At 40.3% G+C, this 18,243-nt stretch overlaps 1 non-coding gene across 1 annotated transcript; it reads right to left on the bottom strand.

Moving 5' to 3' along the window:
- Positions 1-698: 698 nt before the first annotated feature.
- LOC140815193 (small nucleolar RNA R71) lies at positions 699-805 on the bottom strand. Its single transcript, XR_012114294.1, has one exon. It is a non-coding gene; the product is annotated as a small nucleolar RNA R71 (small nucleolar RNA).
- Positions 806-18,243: the final 17,438 nt, after the last annotated feature.

Genomic DNA, 18,243 nt, shown 5'->3' with positions numbered 1-18,243 from the left:
TGCGATATTTAAATCGAGCTTTCATTTATAAAATAAATTTTGGGACTATTCACTGTGCAAGTTTTGCTCGATCAACTTTTTGGCGCCGTTGTCGGGGACTGTTGATTCACAATTTTTTATTTTTCATTTAAATTCTTTAGTATGATTTATTTTATTGTTATTTGATACTCTCATTTTGTTGCAAATTTTTCTTGTGGTGCATGCGAAGATCACTCGAGTTTAAGCTTGAGCCTTTTGACCCCGAGATTGAACGCACAGCTAGACGTCGACTACAGCAGCAAAGAGCGAAGGAAAGAATGGAAGAGGAGCAACACAGAGAGGAGCCAAGGCGTATACCGATGCTGGATTATGCACCGCCGTCTCTTGATGGAGCACTTCCAAGAATCGTGAGACCAGTCATCCGAGTTAATCAGTTTGAGATCAAGCCAGCTATCATTCAGATGATTCAGAACACTGTCCAATTTGGGGGAAGTGCACTTGACGACCCAAATTCTCATATAGCTGACTTTCTTGAAATTTGTGATACTTTTAAGTTTAATGGCTTGTCTGATGATGCTGTTCGTTTGCGTTTATTTTCATTTTCACTGAGAGATAAAGCTAAGTCGTGGTTAAACTGTTTGCCTGTAGGGTCTATTACTACATGGGAGGATATGGCAAAGGCATTCCTGATCAAGTACTTTCCTCCGTCGAAGACTATGAAGCTTAGAGCCGACATTACTACTTTTGCTCAATATGAGCAAGAGTCACTTTACGAGGCATGGGAGCGCTACAAGGACTTGTTGAGGAGATGTCCACACCATGAGCTGCCTCTTGGGTTAGTTGTTCAAACTTTCTACTACGGTCTGCTTACTCCTAACCGTACTATGATAGATGCTGCTGCCTGTGGTAACTTATGGAGAAAAACGGCTGAGGAAGGATATGAGTTATTGGAGGAGATGGCTGCTAGTAGCTATCATCCTCAGTCTGATAGGCAGAGACGAGGTACTGGAGTTAATCAAGTTAATGATTTGTCGGCGATTTCAGCACAGTTAGAGGCTTTGAATAGAAAGATTGATGGGATGAGCATGAGTGGGTCGGCTATGCGTCTGCAAGAAATTTTCTGTGATAAGTGTGGGGGTGAGCATGACGTGCAGGATTTCCAAGATGGCAATCCATTCTATGTGCCTGAGGGAGCACCGGTAAAACAAGTGGGATTCCAGAACCGTCCTAGAAATGACCCTTATTCGAACACATATAATCCGGGATGAAGGAATCACCCAAACTTTTCATGGGGAGGTCAAAACAACCAAAATCGCCAACAAAGAGGTCCACCATATGGGATGCACCAATGATTCAAGCCAGAACCACCTCGGGAGGAGAAGTCCAATTTAGAGCAAATGATGACTAAATTTATTTCTGCAACAGAGACGAGATTTCAGAACCAAGATGCATCCATAAAGGGGTTAGAGAATCAAATTGGACAATTGGCTAAGTTGATTGCTAATAGGGAGCAAGGAGCTTTGCCAAGCCACATAGAAACTAACCCAAGAGAACATGTGAAGGCTGTGGAATTGCGCAGTGGAAAAGCACTCGAGTCTAATGAGGAAAAGACCAAGCACGGTGAGGATGAGGTGGAAAATCGAGGAGGTAAGTCTTCTAACTCTACATCTACACCTATTGCACAGAATAAATTTTTTATCCCTCCACCTTTTCCTGCAGCAATGAAGAAAGCTAAATTAGATGCACAATTTGGTAAATTTCTTGAGATATTTAAAAAATTGCATATTAACATTCCTTTTGCTGATGCTTTATTGAATATGCCAAGTTATGCAAAATTCTTGAAAGATATCTTAGCAAATAAGCGGAAGCTAGAAGATCATATGACGGTGAATTTGACTGAAAATTGCTCCGATTTAGTTCAAAACAAGATGCCTCCTAAGCAAAAAGATCCAGGGAGTTTCTCTATACCTTGCATTATTGGTGACATTAATTTTCATAAAGCTCTATGTGATCTTGGTGCGAGTATTAATCTGATGCCTTTTTCTGTGTTTAGGAGACTGGGATTAGGTGAACCCAAGCCAACTAAGATGTCGTTGCAGCTGGCTGACAGATCTGTCAAGTATCCGCGTGGGATTATCGAAGATGTTTTGGTGAAAGTGGATAAGTTTATTTTTCCTGCAGATTTTGTGATACTTGACATGGAGGAAGATTTAGAGATGCCTTTGATCCTAGGGAGACCGTTTCTGGCTACAGGGAAAGCGCTGATTGATGTTGAAGAGGGGAAATTGAGACTGAGAGTTGGAGAAGAAGAAATTATTTTTGATGTCTTTAATACTCTCAAGCACACAATGCACAATGATAGCTGTTTTCGTATTGATGTCTTGGATTCTCTCGTTTGTGATTTTATGCAGGATGGATTGAAAGAACCATTGGAGGCCACTCTCACTACTGAAAAGCAGGAGGACAAGCTAGACGAGGAAAAGATGGAGATGGTAGTTCACTTGAATGCCATTCCACCTTGGAGAAAGCAAGCGAGGCTTAGACTAGAGGAATTGGGAGACAGAAAAGATTTAATGCCTCAAAAGTCAAGCCTAGAGGAGGCACCTACTTTGGAACTCAAACCACTACCTCCACATCTCAAGTACGTATATTTAGGAGAAGATAATAAATTGCGTGTTATTATTTCCTCTACTTTGACAGATGATATGGAGAATAAGCTCATGGGAGTCCTTAAGGAGCATAAAGGAGCATTCGCTTGGAAGGTTTCGGACATAAAAGGGATAAGTCCTTCGATCTGCATGCACAAAATTCTGATGGAGGATAAATAATCACCTCTAGCACAACCACAAAAGGGACTCAATCCAAAGATGCAAGAGGTAGTAAAAGCTGAAACAATTAAACTTCTGGATGCATGTATTATCTATCATATCTCTGACAGTGCGTGGGTAAGTCCTGTACAATGTGTGCCTAAAAATGGTGGGATTATTGTTATTACTAATGAAAAAAATGAGTTGATTCCCACTAAAACTATTACGGGTTGGCGTGTGTGTATAGATTATAGGAAATTGAATGATGCAACCCGTAAAGATCACTTTCCCTTGCCATTTATCGATCAAATGATTGAACGATAGCAGGTCATGAATTTTATTGCTTTTTAGATGGATATTCGGGATACAATCAAATCACAATTGCACCTGAGGACCAAGAGAAAACTACTTTCACTTGCCCTTATGGTACTTTTGCGTTTAGGCGTATGCCCTTTGGTTTATGCAATGCACCTGCAACATTTCAAAGATGCATGACCGCTATCTTTCATGACATGACTGAAAATTTTCTTGAAATTTTTATGGATGATTTCTCTATTTTTGGCTCCTCATTTAATGAATGTTTAGAAAATTTGAACTTGGTGTTAATTAGATGTGAAGAGAGCAATTTGGTGTTAAATTGGGAAAAGTGTCATTTTATGGTTCAAGAGGGGATTGTGTTAGGACACAAGGTATCAGAGAAAGGAATTGAGGTCGACAAGGCCAAGGTGGAAGTAATCAAAAACCTACCTACCCCCTTCATCAATAAAAGGAGTTAGAAGTTTCCTAGGGCATGCTGGTTTTTATAGGCGGTTTATTAAAGACTTTTCTAAAATTTCTAAACCTTTATCCTCTTTGTTGATGAAAGATGTTGAATTTAATTTTGATTCTACTTGCCTGCATGCATTCGAGATACTCAAGGAAAGCTTGGTGACAGCACATGTTCTGACTGTCCCTGATTGGGAGTTACCGTTTGAGGTGATGTGCGATGCTAGTGATACAGCTGTTGGTGCGGTGCTGGGTCAAAGTAAGAACAAGGTATTTCATACCATCTACTATGTGTTAGAGTAGGTGCACGTCGAGCCAAGTGTTGGCCGACTGTTCACGATGAAACTCTTTGTATAAACGATCTTTATTTTAATAATATTTGAATTTATTAATTTGGCGCATCTTTATCTTTATACCCATGCTAGCTGCATAGATAAAGCCCTTGAATATACAAATAGTAGAAAGAATATGAGATGCTCATATGATGAGTATCATGAAACTCATATTTGTAATACTGTATATTCTAAACCGTTCCTAGTCGATTCAGCCGCCACTAAGAAGGATAAAGGCCGCTCGAGTTAGAGACTAGTATCTGCGATGTGAGTACCATGTTTCATTGGTAGGGGACATTGTGATGTCCGAACATGCAGATAGGTGCTCCTAGTAGAGTGAACTGAACAACCCTCCATAAAAGGACTTTCCAAGTGGTTCTCACTTATCGAGTGGAAAAGTCCTGGTTTATGGTTGTACAGAATTAGTCCTTATGACCCGGGACAACATTGAGACTCTATGTGCTAGAATTACACTTTGACTTGTTTACCGACTCTCATGGGGTCATCAGGTGGCAAGGTTGGGTGTTCTGTCGAAACACATAGGAGTCGATGCATTGTAGTCGGGGATTCACCACTTACCTACGGGTATGGATATCCTATGTGTCTTTCATGTATATTTGGGTTGAAATCTCTGATCAGAGTATGGTGGTAATTATGAAAGGGGTTTCATAGATTACACCATCGATGCAACCACAACCTGACACATAGTATCGATTCATTGACAACTCTCGATAGACCAATAGTTGTCGAATCGGTCGGGATATATGAGTTGAAGGGACCGTACTGTACGCTAACCATAATTGAATGGTTCTTGCAGGCACTATCATGTGATACCTAGGGAATCACGTAAGCGATGCTGCTAGGCGTTTAACGTGATTGGTTGGGTACTATCAGACTTGAGTTCTGACGTTCTTACTATCAAGGAGTTGATAAGTAAGAATGGAGCAATTGGGGTATGCTCGAATAAGGACATGTTTAGTCCGAATCACATTGAGATGTGAACCCACGGCTAGTTGTATCAATGAACCATTGAGGGCCACACAAGTACTTGCTTTGTAAATCCCGAAGAGAAGTAAAATAGTTCAATGTGTTGAACGGCTTATAAATGTGTTTATAAGCGTTAAGAAAAATAGAAGTATGACTTCTAAGAGAGAAATATAAATTTTAATTTATGGAAGTCTTCCTAAGATTAAAATTTGGCCAAGTAAATAATGTAGTTGAAAATTGTGATTTTCATAAACATTATTGTGGACTAAATTAAATTAATTCAAGTGTTGAATTAATAAAACACTAGTGGACCTAGTAGAGTCTAAATAATTAAATTAATTCAAGTGTTGAATTAATTATAAATATTGAGTCTTGTAGAGCTCAATTTAAATAATTATTTAACTAGTGGGACTTGAGTAAAATCAAGTAATATTGAATTAATCTCAAATGTGTTTGAGATAATAAAATTTAGTCTATGGTTTTTAATGTGTTAAAAACCATATAATATATAAGTGAGACATGTAGGGAATGCATGCTTGGGAGGTGAAGAGCCTTGATTACTTTTTATTAAAATATTCAAAAGGCATGCAACTTTTGAGAGACAACTTTTCACAATACCTAGGCTATTCTCCCACACTCCCTTACACACTCACTTGGCCGAATTCTTGAAGGGATTTTCTCTCATATTTTTCAAGTTTTGTTCTTCCATTTTTGGAGAGCAAAAATCATTTTCTTTGAAAAATCCTCAAGTTTTTCTAGTGCAAAACTTGAGGAGATTTACATAGCTAAGTGGTGGGCCTAATTCTCGAAGAGGAAGAGGGTGTGCTTGTAGATTTGTCTACCAAAGAAGAGCTAAAGTATTCATACTTTAGTTGGATCCATTTCATCAACTCTATGGAGTTGATAGGTAAATTTCTACAAACATCCTATGTATGTTTTGTTGTTTTTGTAAATATTACACAAATCCTATATGGGGGCCGAAATTTTTGCTCAAAAATTTATATTTTTCGCTTCCGTTGCGTTTTCGGCCTCCGTAACCGGTCCGCTTTCAAGTGGTATCCGAGCTAAGGTTACGGTTTTTGTGTGATATTTGCATAATATTGTGTTGAGATCGATTTCTAACCGCTTGAGAATTTTTGTGCATAGAATATGCAAGGACCGAAATTTTGAAACACAAAAAAAAAAAAAAATAATTTTTTCGGGGCTGCCCGAGGGCTGCCCGAGGGCTGCCCGAAAATTTCGGGCAGCCGAGGGGCAGCCCAAGGGGCTGCCCGAAACTTCCAGTTTTTTTTTTAAAAAAAAAACTTTTTTGTTGCCGGAATCCGGCGACGGAGCTCCGGCGACGGCGATGACGGCTAGGGTTTCCAAAAGAGTTTTGGACAATCTTAGTGTCATGGGCCTTGAGATGTTGGGCCATTGGATGGCCAACATAATTTGTAAAATTTAAATGGGCCAAAATATTTTTGGTGGAAAATGGTTTTTGGGCCCTTAAGTTTAAATTTACAAATGTTGCACATATTTTCTCATAAAATAAATAATTGAAGTAGGACTTTAATTATTTATAGTAAATTGTGATTTACAAGAAATTCGATTATAAATAAATTAATTTGAAAGTATACAAAGGAGTTTGTATACTTTGTTAATTTAATTTATAATTGTGGCGGTTAGTGATTGGATCAAGATATATAATATTGGATCAATTAATTATAGTGATAATTAATTGATGGTGTATGATATGTGATATTATGCATGAAGGATGATCAAAAGCCCAAGCCCAATTTGCTAGGTGTATGCTAGGATATTTGTGTTGTATGATTGTAATAATTATCAATTTATAAAGTGGGCTTGGTTTATGGCCCGTTCCCACCCCCATGAGATGTATCCCTATGTGCCATGGATATTTAAATGTAAATATTAGAATAGTGGAATATCAAGATTGGAAGATGGTGGCCTTGGTGATTATGAAGATCGAAGACATGTAATATTGGATGCTAATGTAATAATTTAGTTGCATTGCATCCCTGCATTTACCCTAGGATTGGACCTAGGCCCGTGTTTGGCTCACACGGGCCATTAGTTTTGGGGCAATTGATCATCCTTGTACTGTTTTCTATTTATAATATATGCATGATATGTTATAAATAATGAGTATGTGCGTTATTATTATTATAATAACAAAGTTGCATGAATCCGGCAAACATACGATCAAACATGGCGAGCTTTTAAAATAAAATTAATGATGAGACCTTTCAAAATTAAAAACCCTCATTTTGAATAAGATTCAAAATTAATATCAAGTCCGAAAAGGGGAATTATAAATTTGGTTATAATTTCCTTGTCTTCCATCGACAATGGGTGCATGATGAACGCTACCCGTACTCGGGGCTCGGCTCAGATAATTGAGGGGGCCCTGGGTGCCGGAAAGCTGTGACATCCATTGACATAGTGATGTGAACTACGTGGAACTCCCATGATTTCGGCTCAGATAATTGAGGGAACTCATGGCGACCGTCCATTAAGGTTCAACATCGATGGGTAAGGCTTGACACGTGAAGATGAACGACGTCTATAATGGGTCCTAATCAAACGTGAGACAAAAGTTTACGTTAAGGGTTGCATTGTGATGCAATTGGGAAACTACCTTTTAGGAATTATGATTGGCTGTATAATCGGGATCATAATTCGCTAATTGGACCTTACGTACCTACTGAGGAAAAGAGTTTCCCCTTTTCACTAGAGGGTAGTGAAAATGTCAAAACAGTGGGAGCGATAATTTATAAAGTAAAAGTCCAAACTTTATATCTTATTAAATATTTTTAAAATAGTCATTAATATTTATCTGTTTTACTTTTCAGTACAAATCTGTGACAATGTCATCAATTCGCAACCAGTTTTCCGTTATTCTCGAAAAACACGTTCTAACCGGACCAAACTATATCACTTGGCTAAAAAATTTAAAGATCGTCCTAAACTCGGAGAGAATTGCATACACACTGACTGAGTCGCCCCCTGATAAGGCTCCGACTGACTGCAGTCCCGAGGAACTGCAGACCTACAAGGATTGGTGCGACCATGACTTGAAGGCCAAGTGTTACATGCAAGCTTCGATGAACGATGAGCTGCAAAGGCGATTCGAGGATGCAAAGAATGCTGCTGACATTCATTTGCACCTCAAGGAGCTCTTCGGTGAGCAGACTCGGCCTTTGAGGCATGCCACAGTAAAGGAGCTCATCACTTTACGCATGCGAGATGGGACTTCGGTCCATGAGCATGGCCTAAAGTTGATTGGGCTCGTGGACAAGCTCGTGGGCATGGATTTGATCTTGCCATCAGAGTTGACCACGGATGTGCTACTGTTGTCACTGCCTAGCTCTTTCGATCCTTTCGTTGTGAACTTCAATATGAACAAGCTCGAGCCCAGCCTTGAAGAGTTGGTGAACATGCTTGTGACCTTTGAGTCCACAATCAAAAAGGAGAAGTCGGTTCTTTATGTGGGCTCTTCATCTGGCACGAAGACCGGTCCACCTGGGAAGGGAAAGAAGCGTTCTTTCCAGCGCCCCAAGAAGAGCGAGCCCTTGAAGAGGCAGACTCCGAGTCCCGTAGTGGCAGCCGCGCCAGCCAAGGCTGAGAAGACTGTTGACATCTGTCACCACTGCAAGAAGCCTGGACATTGGAGGCGTAACTGCAGGGAATTTCTTGCGCAGAAGGGTTCTGGCAAGGGTATGTTCTATATTGAAGTAAATATCTCGATTAATTCTACTTCTTGGGTATTAGATACCGGCTGTGGCTCACATCTCTGTAATGATTTGCAGGTGATGGGAAGAAGTAGGAGGCTCCGAGAGGGTGAGACCTTCCTGAGGATAGGCAATGGAGCAAGGGTTGCTGCCAAAGCCGTAGGAGATGTTTATTTAATATTGAACAATGATTTTAAGCTTGTTTTGAGAGATGTTTTGTATGTACCAGACTTGGTTAAAAACATTATTTCCATTTCTATGCTTGATATTGATGGATTTTCTTGTTTATTTAGCAAAGGTGTTTTCAATATTTACAAGAATGAATGTTTAGTTGGTACGGGTGAACATGAAAACAATCTCTACACCTTAAAATTGAAAGATATTCCACTTAACAATGTCCAAACGATAACAACAACAAATAAGCGCAAACAAGATACTCTTAATTCGGCACAATTATGGCATGCTCGATTAGGTCATATTTCCTCAAGAAGGATGAACAAGCTAGTGGGAGTTGGCATGTTTGATATGTCTGATATTAACGCTCTCACGACTTGTGAATCCTGTCTGAAAGGAAAGATGACCAAAATTCCCTTTAAGGGCCATGCGGAGCGAGCCAAAGGTTTATTGGATTTGATCCATACCGATGTGTGCGGTCCGCTTAGCATCACCTACTAAGCATGGACATGCCTACTTCATCACCTTTACCGATGACCATTCGAGGTATGGGTATGTGTATTTGATGAAATACAAGTCTGAAGCCTTTGAAAGGTTCAAAGAATTCAGAATTGAAGTAGAGAAGCAATTGGGACGAAGCATCAAGACACTTCGATCGGATCGAGGTGGTGAGTACTATGAGTGCCGAGTTCCAAGAGTATCTTAGAGAGAATGGGATTCTCTCGCAGTGGACTCCGCCCGCTACACCACAGTTGAATGGTGTTTCGGAGCGTCGTAACCGGACTTTGATGGACATGGTTCGGTCTATGATGGGGTTCACGGAGTTGCCGCCATCCTTTTGGGGATATGCGCTTGAGACAGCGGCACTGTTGTTGAATAATGTCCATACAAAAGCAGTTGATAAGACACCATATGAGATATGGATGGGTAAGCCAGCTAAATATTCTTATTTTAGAATATGGGGGTGCCCTGCTTATGTGAAGCAGGCAGTGGGAGATAAATTGGACAGTCGATCCATTTTATGTTACTTTGTGGGATATCCAAAGAATTCAGCTGGATATTATTTCTATCATCCCAAAGAAACAAAAGTGTTTGTTTCTAGGAATGCAACCTTTTTGGAAAAGGAATTTCTATTGGATAGAAAGGGCGAGATGATAGAACTCGAAGAGGTTCGAGAAACACCCACAGTTGTAGAACCCACACCCAAGGAGCCAAGTGAGGAGATACAAGCTCCTAGAAGATCCGAGAGGGTCTCGAGACCACCTATGAGGTATGGTCTGCTTCTTGAAGAGGGCCATGATGAGCCTAATCTTGGATGTGATCCAAGGACCTTCAAGGAAGCGTTATCGGATGCCGATTCATCCAAGTGGCTTGAATCAATGGAATCTGAGATGAATTCCATGCATTCAAACCAAGTGTGGAATCTTGTGGATCCACCTGAGGGAACTGTTCCCATAGGGTGTAAATGGATTTACAAGAGGAAACTTGGGGCGGATGGGAAGGTATTGACCTTCAAGGCGCGATTGGTAGCAAAAGGGTATACTCAAAGGCAAGGTGTTGACTATGAGGAAACCTTTTCTCCAGTTGCGATGTTCAAGTCCATTAGGATATTGCTAGCCATAGCTGCATGGTATGACTATGAGATATGGCAGATGGATGTGAAGACAGCCTTCCTTAATGGGGATATTAAGGAAGAAATTTACATGTCTCAACCTGAAGGGTTTACATCCATCGGAAGTGAGCATATGGTATGCAAACTTCAAAGATCTATTTATGGTCTTAAGCAGGCATCGAGGAGCTGGAACCTCAGATTCGATAGTACAATCAAAGAGTTTGATTTTACTAAGAATCCTGAGGAACCCTGTGTGTATAAGAAGGTCAGTGGGAGTGCTGTGACATTCCTTGTTCTTTATGTTGATGACATTCTACTCATTGGGAATGATGTAGGAATGTTGCAATCAACAAAGATATGGTTAGCAAGTAAGTTCTCAATGCAGGACTTGGGTGAAGCATCTTTTGTATTGGGAATACAGATCTATAGAGATAGATCAAGAAGATTGCTTGGTCTCACCCAGTCCACATACATTGATACCATCGTGAAGCGGTTCTCGATGGATGAGTCCAAGAAAGGACATCTACCAATGTGTCATGGCGTGTCCCTATCCAAGTCTATGTCTCCCAAGACTGATGCAGAGATAGCGGCGATGACACGAATTCCGTATGCTTCGGCTATTGGTAGTATCATGTATGGGATGATATCTACACGTCCTGACGTGGCATTTGCACTAAGTGTAGTGAGTAGATATCAATCCAACCCTGGTCTTCCACACTGGAAAGCTGTGAAAGACATCCTCAAGTATTTGAGAAGGACCAATAAGTTGTTTTTGGTCTATGGGGGTGGAGAACTAAAATTGGAAGGCTATACCGACTCTAGCTTCCAAAGCGATATTGATGACTCGAAGTCAACCTCCGGATTCATATTCATGCTCAATGGTGGTGCTGTCTCTTGGAAGAGTTCCAAGCAAGACAGTACTGCGGATTCCACCACTGAGGCAGAATACATTGCTGCATCGGCTGCAGCAAAGGAGGCTGTTTGGATTAGGAATTTCGTCCAAGAGTTGGGCGTCATTCCAAATGGAGTTGCTCCTATCCCGGTGATGTGCGACAACACGGGAGCCATAGCTCAGGCGAAGGAGCCAAGGTCTCATCAGAAGTCCAAACACGTATTGAGAAAGTACCACATCCTCAGAGAGATCGTGGAAAGAGGAGATGTCGTGATTGACAAAGTCGGCTCCGCAGATAATGTTGCTGATCCACTAACTAAGCCTTTACCAGGACCATCATTCGAGAAGCATCGCGAATCAATGGGTCTAAAGAATATAGGTAGTTGGCTCTAGTGCAAGTGGGAGATTGTTAGAGTAGGTGCACGTCGAGCCAAGTGTTGGCCGACTGTTCACGATGAAACTCTTTGTATAAACGATCTTTATTTTAATAATATTTGAATTTATTAATTTGGCGCATCTTTATCTTTATACCCATGCTAGCTGCATAGATAAAGCCCTTGAATATACAAATAGTAGAAAGAATATGAGATGCTCATATGATGAGTATCATGAAACTCATATTTGTAATACTGTATATTCTAAACCGTTCCTAGTCGATTCAGCCGCCACTAAGAAGGATAAAGGCCGCTCGAGTTAGAGACTAGTATCTGCGATGTGAGTACCATGTTTCATTGGTAGGGGACATTGTGATGTCCGAACATGCAGATAGGTGCTCCTAGTAGAGTGAACTGAACAACCCTCCATAAAAGGACTTTCCAAGTGGTTCTCACTTATCGAGTGGAAAAGTCCTGGTTTATGGTTGTACAGAATTAGTCCTTATGACCCGGGACAACATTGAGACTCTATGTGCTAGAATTACACTTTGACTTGTTTACCGACTCTCATGGGGTCATCAGGTGGCAAGGTTGGGTGTTCTGTCGAAACACATAGGAGTCGATGCATTGTAGTCGGGGATTCACCACTTACCTACGGGTATGGATATCCTATGTGTCTTTCATGTATATGTGGGTTGAAATCTCTGATCAGAGTATGGTGGTAATTATGAAAGGGGTTTCATAGATTACACCATCGATGCAACCACAACATGACACATAGTATCGATTCATTGACAACTCTCGATAGACCAATAGTTGTCGAATCGGTCGGGATATATGAGTTGAAGGGACCGTACTGTACGCTAACCATAATTGAATGGTTCTTGCAGGCACTATCATGTGATACCTAGGGAATCACGTAAGCGATGCTGCTAGGCGTTTAACGTGATTGGTTGGGTACTATCAGACTTGAGTTCTGACGTTCTTACTATCAAGGAGTTGATAAGTAAGAATGGAGCAATTGGGGTATGCTCGAATAAGGACATGTTTAGTCCGAATCACATTGAGATGTGAACCCACGGCTAGTTGTATCAATGAACCATTGAGGGCCACACAAGTACTTGCTTTGTAAATCCCGAAGAGAAGTAAAATAGTTCAATGTGTTGAAAGGCTTATAAATGTGTTTATAAGCGTTAAGAAAAATAGAAGTATGACTTCTAAGAGAGAAATATAAATTTTAATTTATGGAAGTGTTCCTAAGATTAAAATTTGGCCAAGTAAATAATGTAGTTGAAAATTGTGATTTTCATAAACATTATTGTGGACTAAATTAAATTAATTCAAGTGTTGAATTAATAAAACACTAGTGGACCTAGTAGAGTCTAAATAATTAAATTAATTCAAGTGTTGAATTAATTATAAATATTGAGTCTTGTAGAGCTCAATTTAAATAATTATTTAACTAGTGGGACTTGAGTAAAATCAAGTAATATTGAATTAATCTCAAATGTGTTTTAGATAATAAAATTTAGTCTATGGTTTTTAATGTGTTAAAAACCATATAATATATAAGTGAGACATGTAGGGATTGCATGCTTGGGAGGTGAAGAGCCTTGATTACTTTTTATTAAAATATTCAAAAGGCATGCAACTTTTGAGAGACAACTTTTCACAATACCTAGGCTATTCTCCCACACTCCCTTACACACTCACTTGGCCGAATTCTTGAAGGGATTTTCTCTCATATTTTTCAAGTTTTGTTCTTCAATTTTTGGAGAGCAAAAATCATTTTCTTTGAAAAATCCTCAAGTTTTTCTAGTGCAAAACTTGAGGGGATTTACATAGCTAAGTGGTGGGCCTAATTCTCGAAGAGGAAGAGGGTGTGCTTGTAGATTTGTCTACCAAAGAAGAGCTAAAGTATTCATACTTTAGTTGGAGCCATTTCATCAACTCTAAGGAGTTGATAGGTAAATTTCTACAAACATCCTATGTATGTTTTGTTGTTTTTGTAAATATTACACAAATCCTATATGGGGGCCGAAATTTTTGCTCAAAAATTTATATTTTTCGCTTCCGTTGCGTTTCCGACCTCCGTAACCGGTCCGCTTTCACTATGCAAGTAAGACTTTAAATGATGCTCAATTGAATTGCGCTACTACTGAAAAGGAATTGCTTGCTATAGTATTTGCTTTCGACAAATTTCATTCATACCTTGTTCTGTCTAAAGTAACTGTGTATACAGATCGTTCTGCCCTAAAATACTTGCTTGCTAAGAAAGATGCGAAACCTAGGTTAATTAGGTGGATTTTATTATTGCAAGAATTTGATCTCGAGATTCGAGATAAAAAAAGGTGTGGAAAATGTAGTTGCTGATCATCTGTCTAGGCTTGAGCATGTTAGAATTAAGGGTAGTTCGATGATATAGATGACTGGTTTCCTGATGAACAATTGCTTGAGGTAAATGCGTACCCTTGATATGCCGATTTTGCAAATTTTCTTGTCACTGGCACACCTCCACCTAATTTATTGTTTCACCAAAGACAGAAATTCTTTTCAGATGTGAAATATTATTTTTGGGAGGAACCGTTTTTGTTTAAGATATGTGCATATTCCATGATAAGAAGATGTGTGGCGGAGGAGGAAACCAATAAAATTCTGAACCATTGTCACGACCGTGAGGTAGGTGCTCACTTTGGACCCACACGGACGGCATCTAAGGTACTTGAATGTGGCTTCTATTGGCCAACTCTTTTTAAGGATGCTCGTTTGTATGTTCTCAATTGTGATAGATGCCAACGCACAGGTAATATTTCCAACCGTCATGAGATGCTTTTAAATAACATTGTTGAGTGTGAAATATTTGATGTGTGGGGATTGATTTTATGGGTCCTTTTCCTGCTTCTTTTGCAAAGAAATTCATTTTGGTGGCAGTGGAGTATGTATCTAAATGGGTAGAGGCAGAGGCTTGTGCCACTAATGATGCACAAGTGGTGTTAAAATTTTTGAAAAACATATTTTTAATCGATTTGATGCACCACGTGCAATCATAAGTGATGGTGGCACCCACTTTTGCAACAAAATTTTTGATAAACTGTTGGGCAAATATGGTGTCACCCACAAGGTTTCCACTCCATACCATCCCCAAACTAGTGGACAAGTTGAAGTTTCTAATCGAGAAATTAAGAGGATTTTAGAGAAGACGGTTAATGTGAATAGAAAGGACTGGTCCATTCGGTTAGATGATGCTTTGTGGGCTTATCGTACTGCTTTTAAAACACCTATAGGCACTACACCATATAGGTTGCTTTTTGGTAAAGCATGTCATCTACCAGTAGAATTAGAGCATAGAGCATATTGGGCGACCAAAGCACTAAACTTTGATTTTGCTCTTGCAGGTGAAAAACGATTGCTACAGTTGAATCAGTTAGATGAGTTTCGAGGAAAAGCTTATGATCTTGCACTATCTTACAAGGAACGCACCAAACGAGCCCATGATAAACACATTATAAGACGGGAATTCAAAGTGGGTGAAGCGGTGTTGTTATACAATTCTCGCTTACGACTCTTTCCGGGCAAGCTAAAGTCAAGGTGGTCAGGACCATTCACGATAGCCAATGTGTTCCCATCGGGTGCAGTGGTGTTGCATGATGGCAAGGAAGGGACATTTACTGTGAACGCTCAAAGATTGAAGCACTATATCGGTGGCACAATTGAGCCACAAATTGGAGTCACTCGGCTCCATGACAGTCATTGAGGACATGGGTGAAAATTCGAGCTCTAGACTATAAATTGAGAACTACTTCTACTCATTGTATTGATTTTTATTATATTTTCTCTATTTATTAATCGCATCATTTGCATTTAGGTAGTTGCATGACATTGCATTCATTGTTAGACGAAAATGTCTCGCTAGGGCGGTCAAAACTGACCGCCCCAGCGGGCACTTGCATTTTTCAATAATACAGTCGCCGAAAACTCCTCGCTAGGGCGGTCATAATTGACCGCCCCCGCGAGAGATACGGTTTTTTTTTTTAAAAAAGGTTTTATGTCGAGAAATCCTCGCTAGGGCGGTCAAAAGTGACCGCCCCAGCGAGAACTCGTATTTTTCAAACACTCTGTCGCCGAGAACCCCTCGCTAGGGCGGACATAATTGACCGCCCTAGCGAGTCGCGCAGATTTAAAAAATTTTCCTCTTCTCTTTTCTTCTCCACTTTGAACCCTACCCTTCCTCCTCCCATTTTCGGAGCCTCTTTCCATCTTTTGTACTCAAGCTTTATTATTTGGTGATTTTTCAGGGCAAAGACTCAATCTTGGTCCATACACTCCACCAGGAAGCATTTAGGCTACAAGATTTTCTTCTCCGGTGGTTTTTCAAGCAACTCCGGTCATCTTCCACAAATTCCGATGAGAATCTCCGGCGACCCTACAGAATTTTCCGGCATTTTGATACTTTGTGCACTCCAGTCTCGCCATGGCACCCAAAAGATCTAAGGTAACTCATGGTGTTTCTAGTTCTCGGTCCACTCCTTCTATGTTTGTGAATGAAAACGCTAGGGAGAGATTTGAAAATGCTAGACTACATAGGAAACCAATCCCTGAGCGTGGATTTAGCTCGTCTATTATCAATCATTTTTCGGAGTTCCAAGTAGCAAGAAGAGGGTGGAATACCTTTGTGGCACAACCGAATGCAGCAGTGGTTCCGGTTGTGCGTGAATTTTATGCCAATGCTCCGGAGGGGAATGAGCATAAGGCATTTGTGAGGGGACATCTAGTCCGGTATGATTCCAAGACGATCAATGAAATGTCGGGTTTACCGTCGGTGGACGATTCGGTGTTTCAGGCGTGGGTGCTTAACCCGGATTATGATTTCATCATTCGCACACTTTGTTATCCGGGCACCACGTGGAAACAACCGGGGACGTATACAATGTTTCTTGAAAATTTTTTGAAAGTGGACGCGGCATTGTGGTATGCATTCTTGTCTAAGAGATTGATGTCGGTCGGTCATACGAGTGATGTGCAGCGTGAGCGGGCGGTTGTTCTTTATGCCATCTGTACTGGGATGGTGATTGATGTGGGCAGGCTCATTTTCGGACAGCTTAACATGTGTATTAATAGCAGCAATTTGGCTTTTTACTTCCCGACGATAGTGACTGAGCTGTGTGCCCGAGCGGGGGTGATATTCGCAGATGATGATGAGCGGTTACCGTTGATGAGAGCCATTGATGAGGCTCTTTATAGATCCAAGAGGGAGAAAAGACAGGCTGAACTGCCCGAGGAGGTATTTTTCGATTATGGGGGAGCATCTCAACCACCTCCGGCATTAGGACATGCACCACCACCTCCGCAGCCACGCCGCCGTGCCATGCGAGATCGCACCGACGAATTGGGCGCTTGGGCCAATTATCAGACTGAGTACTAGGCCGTTAATCAGTCTCACATTCAGAACATCGAATACTTGGTGCAGGGGATCTCAACTCATTTGGGCATCGACACTTCCGGACGGCCACCTACACCCGCATACCCGCCACCCTTCCATTTTCAGTACCATTATCCTATGACCCCAACAGCTGAAGAGGGAGTTCCACCGCCAGAGAATGAGGAGGAGGATGATTTCTGATCATGGTAGTTTACTCTTTCCCCTTTCTTTTTATTTTGCATATTCTGTCTTTGCATTTACATTCATGAGTTTTTATGTTTTTAGTGTTAGTTTCGTTTTGTGCGATGAGGGTATTGCAAAACTCTAGTATGAGGGGGGTAGATTGTGATGTTTGCTTAGTTAATTGATTTTAAGTTTATTGTTTGTTTCGAGTTGGTTGTTTTTAGTCCGTTATAGTATTGCATGTTTGGTGTCGTTTATGGTGAGAAGACATAGTTTATGAGCCAATGATGATGTTGAATTGATAGTATACAAAAGTATTGATTGGGTCACTTCATGAATGGTACTCTTGATTGTTAAAACATGAATTTTGGTACAAAGTTTGAACTTTTTGAGCACATATGTGTGGGGACTATAATTTTGTAGGAATAATGGTGGAGTTTGAAGGTTTTGTGTGGTTAACTTGAAAGGCATCATTTATGAGTTGATTTAGCATGTAAACCCGTGAAAATAAGTCACTAATTGGGACCTTGAATGAGAACATTTGATTTGCCTTGAACTTGACATATACCCCCTTTTCAATGCACTGAATTAAAATATCATACCCCTAACCAGCTGTAATCCAAAGTTATATATTCTTAGCCTAAGGATTACATGTGTGAAAATTGTGCATATTAAAAAAAAAAGAAAAAAAAAAAGAAAAAAGGGAGATGTAAGGTGAGGGGGAGCCGAAATAAAAGGAATGAAATTCTATTCCTAGGCTAAAAGTTGGAGATGTAAGGAGACGAGGAAAGTCAGACGAAAAGTCTTGACGATTGCACAATGAAAATGATCGGTGTACTCCCAACTTTTAGCCACTTGAGCTTATTTTTCCTTCTTTTCGACACCCTTATCTGCACTTAAGAATTGAATAAAGTTCAATTTATTGTTAGTGATAAATGGAGACGGGGGTGCATGCTAGTGAGACTTGTATTGAAGTTTTAATTGA

Source organism: Primulina eburnea, chromosome 1 (assembly GCF_022965805.1).
Source record: "Primulina eburnea isolate SZY01 chromosome 1, ASM2296580v1, whole genome shotgun sequence".
In the NCBI taxonomy this organism is placed as follows: Eukaryota; Viridiplantae; Streptophyta; class Magnoliopsida; order Lamiales; family Gesneriaceae; genus Primulina; species Primulina eburnea.
The sequence above is the reverse complement of the archived record's forward strand: the minus strand, read 5'-3'. Positions and strand labels throughout refer to the sequence as shown.